This window comes from Ischnura elegans, chromosome 9, assembly GCF_921293095.1.
Source record: "Ischnura elegans chromosome 9, ioIscEleg1.1, whole genome shotgun sequence".
Taxonomy (NCBI): domain Eukaryota; kingdom Metazoa; phylum Arthropoda; class Insecta; order Odonata; family Coenagrionidae; genus Ischnura; species Ischnura elegans.
In genome coordinates, this window is record NC_060254.1 from 79,958,730 (window position 1) to 79,974,898 (window position 16,169).

A 16,169-nucleotide genomic window follows, 5' to 3' on the forward strand; every position below is an offset into this window, starting at 1 on the left:
GTTGGGCTGAAGTGCAGTTGTGTTGTCTCTCGAGTCTCCTGTAATTTGTTGTTTTTTGTTTGTTTTTTGTGTCATGTCGTTTTGTTGATGGATGAAGGGAAAAGGATGGAAAATCCCCTTTTGCAAAGTAGTTACAAATGGTCGGACTTGGAGACAAAAAAAACTTATTACGTTATATGAAGAAAGCGAAATATGGTGGAATGTGACCCTGAAAGATTACAGAAACCGAGTGAAAAATCAGGAATCTTTGCGTGACATTAGCAAGAAGAATGAATACATCAGAGAATGATAAGAGTCACCTAAAAATAGAGATTGTATGACGAAGATAGTGCATAGATAGTACAGCGCCAAACATATAGCTATGCATGGTATCACTTCAGTGGCACAAATTTTCTCTCAAGTAGATTGGGATGGACAATTTTACTACTTTACTAGTATTAGCTATTCTTATAAAATTTTAAGAAAATTATAATTAAACATTCATAACTTCCTTCGGTATGGTAATGAATTCAAATATACGATGATAATTAAGTGGAGTTAACATGGAAATAGTGGCCACAAGCAGTATAAGCTGAGATTTGTATTTCGGAAGAAATCAGGTTCAGTGGATGATTCCTATATGTTTTCCATTTCTATGTTACCTCTTCCGCTAAAATCAAATGATAAAAACAACATCTTATGGCAGAATACCAGGCCGTCTTCGATCAGGTATTGTAGACCCATTAAATTATTTCTGGAAGATGAAAGTTATGAGGTAACTGGGAAAGAAGTGAAAAAGATAAAGGCACAGATATCTCCACTGATGCCCTTGGTCATCGAAATAAACGGGAAGAAATTGTACAAAGTATCACAATTTTGACGTTAAAAGAATCCTGACATTTCAACAGGCATTAGTTGAGTAGAGGTGGAATTATTTCATTGGTTTGGAACAATTCTTAGCGCACTTTCCTGTGGTTTCTCCATAAGTACAAGTGAATATGAGAAGTATGCTAAAAAAACAGAAGAAATATACATGCGTCATACTCATGGTATTACATGCCTTTCACGATACTTAAAATATAATTCATGGGACAAAAGTGATTGATTGCCCCCATTGCATTGCTTTCCGAAGAGGCCCAAGAAGCAAGGAATAATCATATTCGGAAATTCAAAGAAAATCACGCGCTAAAATACTCCAGAAAGGACACAATGAGAGATGTTTTTAACCTACAATTAGTCACATCCGACCTTATGTTTTCAGTATTAGTTCGTTGCACCCAAGGCATTGTTATTCCCTCTCGATGGATGCCAGGTAGCTTCTCAGGGAACCAATATTACCTGCGCCTAATGAAATGAGTAATGTTAAAGAGTTGGAGGACGTGGAGTCGGTAAATGTCGGAGATGAGGAGAGTTGGGAGAGTAATAATTATGAAGGTGACTAACGTTTCGCAGTTCACTTTCTGTGAAAAACGCTTTTACGTTTAAATCCTGTGTTTAAGAGCATATTTTTAACTTAATTAGTTCATTAAATTAAGAAAAGCGCATTACTATACAATTTTTTATGATTTTCTTCATATTTCTCAATTGTTAAGTAACATGAAATTATTTTGCAAATTGAATTAATTTTTTTCATAAAAACCACCTTTAAAAGACCTGTGATAGTGATATTTTGTGTTTTTGTCTATAATTTGGCATTTCTGAATGTTTTCACGACAAAAGATCTAAGTTTTTTGAGAAAAATAATTTTGTCCCGCTAGATTCGCAATTGGAACCACTGTGCCATCCGTTTGGTTACTGTGGATATTTGCACATACGTAAACAGGCCAATATAACGAATTAAAACGATTATATTTATCAGAGGCAAGAAAACGTGGGGTTATAACTATCAGCCGCTGACTCGCTGATATCGATTCCCTCAAAACTATGTCCTGTTTTTGGACTTATGGCCCAACAAAGTAGAGCAGATTCTCCAGCTCTGTAGCAGACATCCTGATGAAATTCCTAGAGAGTCGTCTATTTGTAACTCATTTACTTAAAGTCGTGAAAGCTCTCAAATGTTGCCTTCTATCAATCCATTCCTTAACCCAGATACTCCTCTTCCTTTTTTTCTGTTTACGTACTCTATGCCAGAAATAAAGTAACACTATTGTAGCGGCAGTTTGCGCACGTCTACTTCGTGGCATTGTAAAAAGCTACTGACCGCGGTACGGGAGGGACCACTTCCGCGAGGTGAAATTGCACCGAATGCTGTCACATGTAAACGGATTTCATACCAACTGTCGCAACTAACAGTGACACTGGCTCGCGCGAGAGCTCGCAAAACAACTCGCGTCCAACTCTCGGGAAAAATTGCATCAGTGAGTTTACACTATGCGACACCACTCGCGCAACTTATGTCGCAACTTTTCTCGCAGGTGTAAACCTAGCTTAATTCAAAGCATTCTGGGATCGAAACTTAACTATGAGCAGCGGAGTTTCGATTAATATAGTTTCGTTCCCGGAAGTAAAGTTTCGTCCCGAGTGGAAACTTAACTCATTGGTGATTTTAATTTCGTGCGGTAACGAAACTAAACCTAGGCCTCGTATTTTCGTTTCGACGCGAATCGAAACATTTTCGTTTCACTTGCCATCCTTGCTCAAATCTTTCTGTAAATGTGTAGTTACCCACCACTTACTCAAATGTGTTTACTAAAGTCGCCGCTTGCGTCTCTTGCGGGCAGTGCGATCACAAGTTTACAGATATATTAGCCATAATTTGGGATGATAATCGAAACGTATGTTAAGAATGTGTGATCTATCAAATTTATAACTTTCCTACGCTATTCTTTGTGATTGCAAATGCTATACAATGCAAAATACAGGAAAAAATGGGATTGCTTATCTCGGAGTGGATCCAAAAAGTGAATCGATCACTCATCGCCGCGCTGAGAAAATGTTTTTAAAACCGATGAAAAAGTGACCGAAGGGGCCACAGAAATCAACACTCTGTGGAATGAGATGGTGCCTCCTGTATGAAGTCCCCTTGACTGAGTGGCCTAGCGATGGGGAGAGACTGGGGGGTCTGGATCCCCCTCCCGAAATATAAAAATACAATTTCTTTACTTCATAAAGGAAAACAGAATATTGAAAAATCATGAATAGCTAAATGAATAATAGAAATCATGATAAGGTTTGTTTGAAATATGAAGTTTTTTCTATCCTAAAAGTGTTAAAACTCGTTTTAAACCCTCTACTTAGTATCCTGCTTTTCAAAAATTCCCCCCCCCCCTGGTTTTGGACACCCCCTCACCACTATCACTCTTCATATAGCTGTATGGTGAACGATTGGGGCGTTTTGGCCAGCGCCCCACGGCTGCAAATGCGAAATTCTCTTGCTATTTTTGCGTGTTTTTCCTACATTTTCGATGTATTCGATTGAAAAAAACTGCTTTGGTTGATTCCACGTAAGTGTTCAGTGATGGCAAACTCAATGGAAAAAATGATGGAAATAGGCCGTGTGATCATCCCTGCCATCTCTGAAAATGACTACGTGGGAGAGTCATAATTTGAGCCGTCATTTTCGCCATCCCTGAACTAGTGCGTGGATATTGGTCGCGTCATTCTAGCTTAGTTTGGCCTAAATAGAGATTTATAGTGCCAATAATTAAAAACTAAAAAAACTGGACAAATGATTAGCAAACAACTCTGGGTCGTTGATTAAAAATTAACGCGTACTGGATGTTATTCAAATAATGACATTCAGTGGAATATATAATCTATGGAGATCAATGGGAGAATAAGGGTAAAAAAATAGAATGCAATGCAATTAGAGATCCAACCACGTCATCAAATTTTAATGCATCCCTAGGTACATTCAATGAAATATAATTTGATTTTGGCATGTCATGATGATATTGTGACGATGCCTTTGGTGACATGCATCATGATATGTAGGGCAATTTGGCCATGCAGGGAAAAATCATATGAACACACCGAATTAAAAAATGACCAAAATGAAAGCGTTCGATTAATATTATTTAAGCTAGTATAGTTCATTGTGAATGACCTACTGCTTTCACACAATTGTTCATGCCATTATATGAACAGGATGCGTGACAACTAACAATTTCGATTTTACAAAGAGCAAAGGAATATAATTTGGAACTTGAACACCTATTGTGACATAAGAACAGTGAATCATCCCTAAGTCGTTGTATGCCCTTATCAAGGAGTTCCTCTTCTTCTCAAGCATTTTCAATTCGTGTACCATTTCTTCATACTCTTGGAGTTCGGAAGCCATATCTGACGTACCTCTCCGCTGTCTTCCTCGCAGCTGAGTATCACCAGCTACCATTCCTCCCAGATATCCAGTTCTGCGTTGGTACTGGTTTCATTCCTCCATGGATTGAGGACAATGGTGTGGGAATGATGTCTTCTTTCTCCACCTACCCATGAATTGCCGTAATCCATGCGATTCGTCTGTGAAAAAAGTAAACATACTGTTATGGATGATGTATCCATGTTTCTGGGTTTCACCGCGTGGATTTTCTTTGTGACGACGGTTTCTCCGGTATTCCAACCGGCGTCTTCAGGTCGATGATTCGCCGGTTGGAATACCGGAGAAACTGTCGTCACAAAGAAAATCCACGCGGTGAAACCCAGAAACATGGAGACATCATCTATACAACGCCGCGGAAAACTACGCATCATACTGTTATGGATAATGTTTAGCTGATCTCTAATACTAAGATAATTAAATTTTGAATGGTGTCGTTCACACAGAAAGTCGCAACTCATTGAAATAATTTTTTATATAAAATTAAGATAAGCTTCGACAAAAAACATCCTTCCCATGTTTTTTTTTCTCCTTTAAGTTCAACGTAAGAAAACACGAAACTTGTCACCCAGTTTCCACGAGTTGGTGACTTCGTTGTATATTCTTGTTAATTTATTCAGTTTTAGGAGAATCATATATTAAGGGGAGTCATCGCTAGTAGTGGATGATCCAGGATAGGGACAAGGGGGCTAGATGCGCTCCTGGGGGTCACTTCCCAGCACTAGGGGGGTCGGAGAGGTAACAAAAACTTTGAGGATTTCGAAGCTTGTAACAACAAATTAACGTCCAATTACTAATTTTTCAAATAATTAACTTTTTTAAACAAACATTTATGTGCATTTTTAGTAATTTGCGTTTTAGTGGCTATTCTCTCCTATATATATTCGACAATATTACAATATTACATTTAATTAAGTCCATATTTTATACTCCCTCTCTGGATCTGCCACTGATTGCTAGCGAGAATGCAAACCACCCGAGACAAATGCACAAGATCAAGGAATAGCTGAGAAGCGGCGACTAGCTTGGATTGTGCTGTTAACCTCATCAACTTTTGTGCGAGAGGGTGATGACCATCAAATTTTCGTCGCGAAGAACTCAAGAAGTGGGTGACGCAATTAAAACTGGAAAAATTTAAATCCCTCCATATTTAAAAAGCTATCACAATAAATGTAAAAATAATGGTAAACGAGCTCTTTGTGAAAATTTCAAATTTTCGTTAATTTTGTAACTTTTATCGTCTTGAAAAGATATACCGTAAGAATCACGACGTATCGACGTCGATAGGATATACGACATTTCCTTCGCCATGGAAGTGTATATACCTGCATCCCATTCTGACATTCTCTCCAGCTATTCTCTTCCCATCTGACATTTTAAAGCCATCAGGTTGTTTTGATTCAATATGGCGTGCATTTATAACGAAAAGTTTAGCGTGGAGGTTCCCATTTTTGTAACCCTCCTCCTCATCCAAGCTTTCTGCCTTCCGTTTAGCTGGCACGCAAGAACGGTATGAAGCGCTAGGATTTTTTGTTGGGGAAAGCTGAGAATTTACCATCACAAATTCAACACTGACACGAGTATTAGTGTAATCTGTTTCCTCGCGTCTGCCTTTTGTCTGTATCAAATTACCTTTTGCTTTGAAGTTCGCACTTGTGCGACCAATTCCCTCGTTTCTGCCTTCTGTATTCTGTTCAGTTGGCTCGACAGAATGATTAAATGTGCCACGATTCACAGGTTTGGAATGGATTGAGTTTATTACGTCACCTTCGGCATCTTGACGAACGTCGGTGTTACCCCTTCCATGGTCGTGTCCTTCTATTTTCTTTTCAGTCGGCATGGAAGGACTGTTTGTGTCACCAGGCGAGATGTCACTAGCGATGACAGGAGTTCGTGTCACTGGAAGCTCTTGAACACGCCCTCTTTTGGCCGAATTTGCGCCATCACATTCCTCTCCGTTGAGTTTTGAGCAAAGCGTCGCTCAGCTCTTCTCCAATGACCTCCGCGACCAGCGATTCCTCCTCGGTGTCGTCGAAGTACATTCTCGGACGCGGAGGCATTGGTTCCCCTTGCTTTGGGGGATTCGTGTTCTTGTGTATACGCGTGAGAGTTCCGGATGCCATGGCATTGAGGAGGACGAACAGGTGGATGTTTCGCCTCTCCTTTTCTTCCAGGCTTTTGGTAGTCACTCCGACCAGGTAAATCAACCATTTTTCTGCCTGACTGAGAAGCTCCTTGGGCATTCCGTACAAGTTCGGTTGAATGTGCTCCAGGTGGACAATATACTCATAATCCAGCCTCTCCTCCAGGCTGTTGCCCAGCACACTTCCAGAGATGCTCGATGCAACTCTGTTTAAAATCCGTTCCATGAGGTACATGGTGGAAAATATAGATGGCGAGATCTGCTCTTTCGTATCAACTCCAAATCCACTGAATGGAATCGATTATGAGATTCAGTAGCAGGAAATAAATTCAGTATTATTTTCAGGAGTTATTTTCGAACTCTGCTGGTCGAATTTGGAACTCCACCGGCTGCAGATCACTGCAAATCCCTGCGAGATGACTATTGCCTTCCTCTGCTACTCAAGTGATTGATTTATTATTCACTGTAGCTGTTTTATACTGTAATCAGTGCGTTTAAACTTCGTTTATAACACCACAATATGCTATCGCATCCGCTCTCTATCGCTTGGAAAATCCAATTGACAAAGTGTTACCGTGCGGCTATGTTTTACCGTTTGCCAAGGTGAACGAAAGTATTGTTGCGGCGCCAGATATACCCACTGCTGGCCCGCGGTAGTATCGGTAGTATGGCCTTTCGCTCTATGCTAAATTCCATTGTTTTGAGTTGAACTCAGTTCAATTTAGGATAGGATGGATGGAAAAAATATGCGTTTTAAAGATTATCATGTTCTCTGAGTGGTAAAAACCATTCGCATCCTCCATCCTTTTACGCCGGATACTGATTGTGAAGCATGTTGCGTAATGTTCAATGTTGTTTTTTTTTATGATGGTGGAATGAATGTGCTAAAATGATTTTCTATCACTACGAGTCGGCGAAAAATCGCTTTTGATGACAATAATTAAAATAAAAACAATATTTTCACTCGCCGTGTACTAATGTCAATTAATAGTAGCGGGCGTAACTTGGTGGAAATCCATAATCGCAGGAATGGAAGCAAAGTTGTTGATCCTTCTATTCCTGGTATTCATTTAAGTCTAAAGGTATTAGCTGATTCGCCAAAAGCCACATGTACAAATTTATTTTTTTAATAATATACGGGTTTTCTTGCGAAGGCTCCCGCGGTGATCCCACGATGAATAGTTGATACAATCATGTTTTATGGAATACCACCGCGTTGTTTAATGTCTGATGACGACGGTGTCTTCGAAAATCCCGCAAAAATCAGATCAGTCGTGTAGTTTATCGCGGCAATAGATGCAGTAACGGCGCTTAAAGAGTTATATATTAAATTCCACTTCTTGCCGGAAGATGGGTTTGTAACTATTGCATTCAGAGGCGTAGAGATGTGGATTCAGGTGGGCCGGATCCACCTCCCTCAAAATATTGAGACATAAAAAAATAAATTAACCATATTGCAGGGAAAAATCGCAAGTGATAAATTATTATATTATTATAAACAAATATTGCCCTTTTGTTTAATCATTAAAACTAGACAAATTAAATAAAGGATATAATATTGAAAAATCATGAATTTACAAAATATTTCTTTGACAAATTATTTTTTTCCATTGTGAAAAATGTTAAAATTATTTGAAACCCTTCACTCGGTACCCTGTTCTTGAAAAATTATCCTCCGGACCCCTTGTTTTTGGATTCCCCCTCCCCCCCTGAAACAAAATTCCTGGCTGCGCCACTGATTCCATTTGTTCAAATATATGCATGTCAGAGTTAGTGGGAAATGCTTCACTGAAATGATATTGTTTTCTTCTTTGGTATTTCTCAACTGTCAATTTATGAAATATTCTTTTCTCAAATTGTGTCACACAGTGCTTCAGAAACCATTACCCTTGTGGTTCAAAAGCCTCGTGATTCTTTTAAAAGGGTCTTGATGAATGAGAGCGAAAATACTTTCATATGGTGGGAGATGTTAGCGTTTGTGAAACAATGGAAATAATGCTGGGGCGAACTTCTTTCTCTCCGTACCAAAAGTATAGAGACTTCAGTTTGAACGCTTATAAAAACCATACCCTTTAATATTTTCATAAGATTTTGGTAGCATTACTTTTCTTGTTTTTTTTCCTCGCGTTCATTTTTAATTTTGGTTCGAATGTATGTATGTGCGCAAAGAAATTCATGGCTAGCCCTAGAATGAAGGAGCCACATTCATTTGGAAAAAAGTGGGTTCCTATTTCAAAAGGTCACCATAAAGGCAGTTGTCTAAAAGATATAAGTCCTAAGGATTGCAGAACGAAAAAAAACATGGGAGTAAAGCGCGAATGTGTGAATTATGAAGAGTTTTAAGTAATTTAGATTGTATGCTACATAATCAATCGAGTTTAGTTCCCGAGTCTTTATGAAGCAAAAGAGTAGGAGTAGGAGCTACATCACCGCTGCGATAATACTCACAACTCTTCATCATTCACACATTCGTGCGTTTGTACCAAGTGGATTAATAGTTAAGTGTGTTATGTAAGTGTGTTAAGTGTGTGTGAACTTGATTTCATATTTTATAGACTGACTTTCGGTTGATTCTTTTCCACGCTTATGTCATAGCTGGGTGAATTACCCTGAAAGTGCCTATCACATTGTATTGATTGCTTTCGCTGAAGTACGCGTTTTGGAATTTTTGTTGTTTTCCTGCACTACCGCTCCTTAACTTGATGTTAAAAGTTTTGTAATGCGGATATCTCGGAGGCTACTTTTAGTTGAATAATTTCGGTCGTTTAAAAAATTCAGTACTAATTTTTTCTTGAGTCATCAGCATAGATTATGTTGACGTTCAGGATGTCTCTTTTAAAAATTGAAAAAAGTATTATGATTTCGATTCCCAACCCACCCACACCTTCACCGCAACTACTGCGCACAGTATAGACCTACTTGGCCACGGAGCGACTTGTTAGTAAGAGATAAACTGTGAGTCCAAATGTGAATCTTAAGGTCGGAAAAACCTCGCCACGAATCCCAGAAGAAAACACTCCTACGGCCCAAAGTGAGCGTGGACGTGAGTTGGCCCAGTACATTCCATCCGCTAATCTTAATTCTGATTGCTCCTGAAATTTGACTCCAGCTTCGGTGGCAATGCCGCGTCCACCTCCACCCCGTCCTCGTCGGCTCTTGGTGGCATACGAGTGAGGGATGCGGGTTGATTTATGTGCCAACCTCACAAGTATTCACCGACCCGGCTCCATCAGTTAAGTGGGACTCCTGGGTGTCTACATACGTTTGAAACCGAAAGTACGTGTATGGGCCGACGTAAAAGTGCTGATTAAAACCAGCACTCTATTAAAAAATTCCCTGCGAAATAGATACCCGTCCAAGATGCCTGGAGACCTTAGAAGATTCCAAATCGACTTCATTCTAGTGAAACAAAGATTCAGTAACCAGGTGAAGGACTGCAAGAGCCTCCTAGGGGCAGATATCTACAGTGACCATAACTTAGTTATAATAAAATGCCACCTAATGCTAAACAAATTGAGGAAAGCCGTGAAAAACATATGGTAGGTTGAAAAATTGAAGGAGATGTAGCAAAAATTGACTTTTAAAGAAGCTTTAGAAAAAATATACGGGCCGGATATGACTAATAAATAAGTGGAAGAGAGTTGAAAAATATTAGGCACCAACTGAGGAAGTTATTGTATAAAGAAGAAACCATGGATCACGCAGGAAGTATTATATCTCATTGAAGAAAGAAGAAAATACAAGGTTGCGAAAACAGAGGAAGGGCAGAATTGTTACAAGTGAATAAGCAAAAAAATATGTCGTAAAGCGAGGAAGGCAAGTAAAGCGTTGATGAAAAATATTTATGAAGACGTACAAAACAGTATTGTGCATGGAATAGTAGAGACCACATATAGGATAGCGAAGAAACTCTTTAAGGAAAGGGGCGTAGATAAGATGTAATACCCTTAGGGACAAAAACGGGGAACTTATGATTGAAAACGAAGACAATGGGAAGAGATCTAAAGAATATCAGAAAGATTTTTTTAAGATCAGAATTTAATGCGACTGTAAGAGACCTTCAGATAAATAAAGCATCTGGTGATATTGATGATATTCCCGCAGGGCTAATTATAAATGAAGGAGAAAAGACGTTGAACCAGTTATACAAAATCATCAGTGAAAAGTATTCGACAGGTGAGATACCAAAGGTCGGTGGAACGTGAATGTTCCTTTGTACTTAAACCCATACTTGTTAATGTTCAAACAAGCATTTTCAATAATCCTTAATCTTTTCGGTAGCAGCGACATTTTTCAGCAGGAAGCAGCGATATTTTTATTCGAAAAGAAACTTGTTTCAAAACGCTCAGCCTAGACGCATAGATGTATCGAATTTGTGTTTCTCGTGAAGAGTTTACTGTTTTTTCTTCGAACCTTAGTAAAAGGCAATTTGATATCAAGCCTGTTTCCTTGACATATTCAATATATGCCGTAAAAAGTTTAATGAATGTATTTTTACACTAAAACTTAACAGGCAAAGACGAGCACCTGATAGAATTAAATAGCCAACTTAGTTCCTTTGTTGTGGAATCTTATTTTAATCCGTACTAAGCATTTTGACTTGTTGTTGATTATGGGCTATGCAGCCGTTACTGTGCAACATATCGACATGATCTAGCCTCACCTGTACTGTGTTACCGAATATAACAAACTTATTATATAATTGAGAACCTTCTGGTTACAAAATCAAGTGTGCGATCAAAATCAAAGATACGTAGCTTGGGAAGCATTTGATAGGTCGGCAGAACGTGAATTTTCTGTCCTAGTTAATGGCATACCTCATAACGTCCATCAGTCATTCTGCTAAAATCTTAGTCCCTTTCTGAAACAGCGGCGCAAAACCATTGAGAAAGGAACCGGAGAAAGTTTTTAACTTTTTTAACTGCAGAAACCGTTTCCGTCTAAATATGTGAAGGAGATTCTTGGTTTATGTATTTTTTGCCCATATTCATAATATATATATCACTAGAGATGCGTCGCTAAGACGAGTATCAGCTGCGAAATCTCGCAATTTCAATTCGAGCCAATTTTTACATCAGTCCTGGGGTGCGGTGATTTTGTTACTCCATAAACCGCGGATATACATATGCAAGGAAATTCTGCAGTTGTGTTGTGTTGTGGGTATTTTTTTATCAAATAATACTCAACTTCAGTGCACTTTAAAAATATTATAAATTTAAATTAATTTATCCCTCTTTGTTATTTGAGTGCAACTGTTTCTGTAGAAAAGAGAATCTCTATCCTACCTTCAGGTAGATGAATACCTATGCGTCGAATCTTTAGTAGTCTTCGCAAGAGTCTTCAACAAACTCATCTCTAGATGGCATGATTCCGAGAAAACATTTTTATTCTCCCCTTGGACATTTAATTTCACATTTGAGCCTGGAATTAAAAAGGAATTCTAAATATATCATCAACTTATTACCATGAAATGTTTTTTGAATGCAATTTCACGTGTTAGATGTTTATAATTTCGAGGCTCATTTTCAGGCCAGTCTCTTAAACTTATCGAATTTGTGTCCCTCGATATTTTTTTTACTATTCAGTGTAAAAGTATTTGAAAAAGCCAAATTTATTTCAAGTATGAATCCTTGACATTTTCTCTGCAATAAATTGAATAATTTTTTACTTAATGGGTTGGTGTCCTTCGTACCTTTGTGTGTTGTTACCGAAATCTGATCAAGGAGAGACACCTTGGAGACTTCAGACGTTGGAGACGTACACAAGAGCCTGAAATTAGAAAGAAAGCATAAACTAACGTGAACTCAGTTCTGCTTGATATTAGCAAAATATCATTCCCGAATTTGTATGGGCGAGGAGAGCTCTTAATTTCAGAGATTATAGGTAGCCTGGTAATTTATGAGTAGTATATATTTAATTTTCTAGTTACTTAGCTACGTAAACAGCGCAAGTACATCTTTAAAAAAGAGCGCTCACGGTTATCTTATAGGATCAATAATAGTGGCGCCAACATTACAACTTCAATTGATGCTTAATTGGGGTTAAATGGATGAAGTCTGCCAATGAAATAAGTAGGTAATGATTTTTTAAAGGTTATATGTCTCATACGTCGTGAGTGTTAAGTTAAATGATTGTGAAAATGTCAGCTATCGTCGTCGTCAGCAGATCATGCTACTGGTTCTGATACAAGGAAAGGACAGGGCCCCGTTCGTACCTCAGTGCGAAAATAGCTGGAACGATCCAATTTCAAAGGAAATTCGTCTGACGCGCTTGAAAGTGTGCAACGAAAATTTTAGACGCTAGGCGGCCGCGCTGGTTCTGTGCTTCGACAATGAAAAAAGGCATCATTTATAAAGGAAGACCCTATCGGTCTTGAAATCGCCGGCAGCGCAGGTCGGAAAGCATTCTATGGATCGGTGCAAAGCAAATTTTCCGTCGTAGTTATTGTCGTATCCGTTTATTGCTGTTCCGACGGTGGACGTTTGTGGCGCTGATGTAGCGCGAGATAGTGCTGGGAGGCAGTCACGCCTGAACCCCTGAACGATGGCAGGGAGAGGTTGGGCAGATTCCATGCTCCCTCATTAGTGACTCAGTTTCAAATGTATTCTTTGTTCGTGGAATCCTGCGATGTGAATTGCAGCGAAGTAAAATTATAGTGATACAGTCCACTATCTTTCATTACCGCAACAAACAATTGCTGCAGTAAGTTTTTTCACTAAAATCCATGAAGTTCTCTGAAGCAGCAGAATAAAACCATGTGATCAAGAGTAGGCTGCTAACGTTATCAAGTGCTCTCAAAACCCGGGAATTTTCCGTATAAGACGAAATTTGTTGGTATTCGGAGGATGTTATGATGGTAGAATGCGTTTTAATCTGTTTTCAGCCGAATTTCATGATTAATTTCAATGAAGATGCATCGCTGTGATGAGTAACAGGAAGTAGACCTTGTTATTTTAATTTGAAGCCCTCCTTTGAAACCTAAACTGAATGTTAGTTCTTTATTGCATGAAAATTAATTATCGTAAACGACAATTCCTGTTTCTATTGTAATTTTAATCTTTAAAGTAAGATAATATGATTGCGCGAATCCTTTGAAGCCATTATAATTTATTTATATCCGCAATATTTTATGGCTTCCTGTTCGCAGCACTACTATATATTTACTCAAAGTTTACTTCTTGTGTTGATAACGTATGAAGGTTAGAAGAAGAAGGTAATTAATAATGTCATACCATAAAAATGAATTAAATTTATTCACGTAAGTGCTCACTGAGGTTGTATATATTTTTCTTTGTAAAGAGTCAGAGAAGAGGAGTTTTCATAGAAAATGATCGGGAATTCCGGAGATTGCAACCAGAGACAAGGAAAGATTGTTTTCAAAACGGATTCATTTCCGTCGGTATCGCGTCGTTCTCACTCTGTAGACTGCTGAGGTTTTCATTCGGGAAGCGGAGGAGCGCGCGGCGATGATGAAATGAAGTGTGAGTGCGACCTTAAACCTCGAATGAAATGAAGTCATTCGGATGCATCTCAAGACGACGCTTCCATCCAGCTCCACCGATAATGTACTGTCTTCTTTAGTGGCAAATTTCTAGCTTAAAACTTGGCGTTAAAATGCCATGAGACAGGACAATCCGAATGTCGATAGAAGTCGGAAAAAATAATAATTAACCCTCCTACTGCTAACCTGTTTTTGAGGTTCTAGCGAGAAATTCTGCGGGAAATTTAATTAAATTCAGCGCTTTAAGAAAAAATAGGGTAAACTCGATTGTTTCTGACTTTACTTTGTGAAAATCCATTCTGAACAATAAAAAGTTATGGTACCTTTTCACACGATTTATTCAACACGACCGGTTTCGTCGCAGAGGCGACATCATCAGGTACAGAAATCGTTATATTAACAGTTATTTGAATAAATGTAAGAAATAACTGTAATGTAATAAATGTAGTAAATAACTGTTAATATAACGATTTCTGTACCTGATGATGTCGCCTCTGCGACGAAACCGGTCGTATTGAATAAATCGTGTGAAAAGGTACCATAACTTTTTATTATTCAAAAAATAGGGTGCTACTTTTTAATATATTCCTGAGTGTTTTTATATTTAAGCTGAATTAGTTTACAATTTTACTAGTGATGGGTCGATTCCAAAATTTTATCGATTCCGATTCCGATTCTGACATTTCGATTCCGATTCTACCGATACCAATTCCATCGATTCTGACACCATAGGCTCCAAGAAAAATATCACTTAATTTCAGGCAACAAGACAACCACTTAATAAAATATTACTCTGTGAAAGAATCAGTTGACAAAAGCATCTTTCATATCATCACTATGTAATTAAAATATAATAGCTAAATTTCAAAACAGAACATGCCTGAAAAGTGTTACCTCATAGGTATTACTTTAGAATATTAGCACTCATGTTTAAATTTAAAATAAAAGTATCTCCTTTTATATCTATCTTTAATGAAAATATCTTATCATTATCAATAATGTCTCACAAATTTAGTCTCCTTTTACAGACTTTACATTTTTTGCTCAGAAAGCAAAGCATCTTCACTCTGTCAGGATAAAGCCTGTTTCGTTTTACATCACATATTTTTCCTGCCGAACTAAAAAGTCTTTCACTGAACACAGTGGATGGCGGTATGGCAAGAAACCTCTTCGCTAATACTTTCAGCCTTGGATAGGAGATAAAAGTCTCCCAGTATTACCCAAGGAAGGAATTTGGTGGTGCATTCATCTCTGATAACTACGCTTCCACTTCAGCTTCAACAGTGTTTGCTATGGTGACTTTGGGTACTTTTCCAAATGTATCACTGTATCTTGACCATATACCTGTCACAGGCTCCCTAGTCTGAATTTGCTCCTTCGAAATATAATAGGGATGTGCAAGTAGCACTTTTTGATCCCGAGTCGAGTTGAAAATTACTCGCGAGTATTGAGTCGAGTATGATAATTTCTGAACCAGGCAATACAGCAATGCATACTACAATATATTCTACTCTAATTTTCTATGATGAATGTCTAGCCTAGTAATGTAAGAAAGAAAATATAATGAGGATCGTTGGTGGTTATTGTCAGAAGTAAGCGGTGAATGAAAATTAATGTCTCTTCAATAGTTCCATTGGCACAATTGAAATTAATTGACCCCAAGTAATACGTCGACCATATATATGTATCCTAACTACAAGGGAGAGCCCTGAGTACAGTCATTTTCACAGCTATAATAAAGATTACATACTACGTATATGAATCATGTAATATTTGGCCCTTTCAAATTCTCAAGCAGAAAAACCAATTATTCTACATGCTCAGCCAGCAGGTTTTGACGCCTCCATGTTACAGTATTACTGCCTGCAGAAAATTGCCTTTTGGTACACACTTGTGTGACTGGGCAAGTACTTTCCTACCAAAATTGCAAGATTTTGGAAACAGGAATTTTTATTAAAAATTGTATCAACGATTTTAATGGATCTTGAATCTTCATGGAATTCAAGTGTACGAAGCGAACGAACTATAGAACTAAACTTTAGTTTTGTAGAGCCAAAAAAAATTCTATACTTCTCACATCATTTAATCAACTTTAAAAACTCTTGTTTTTTTAAGTTCAAGAAAGAAACTGAACGCAACAAATGATTATCACATCGGACGGATGCAGTTATAAAAAAGGCTAAAAGAGCCTTGTGATGTGAAAACTCCCCTTTCCACGCGACTCATCTCGG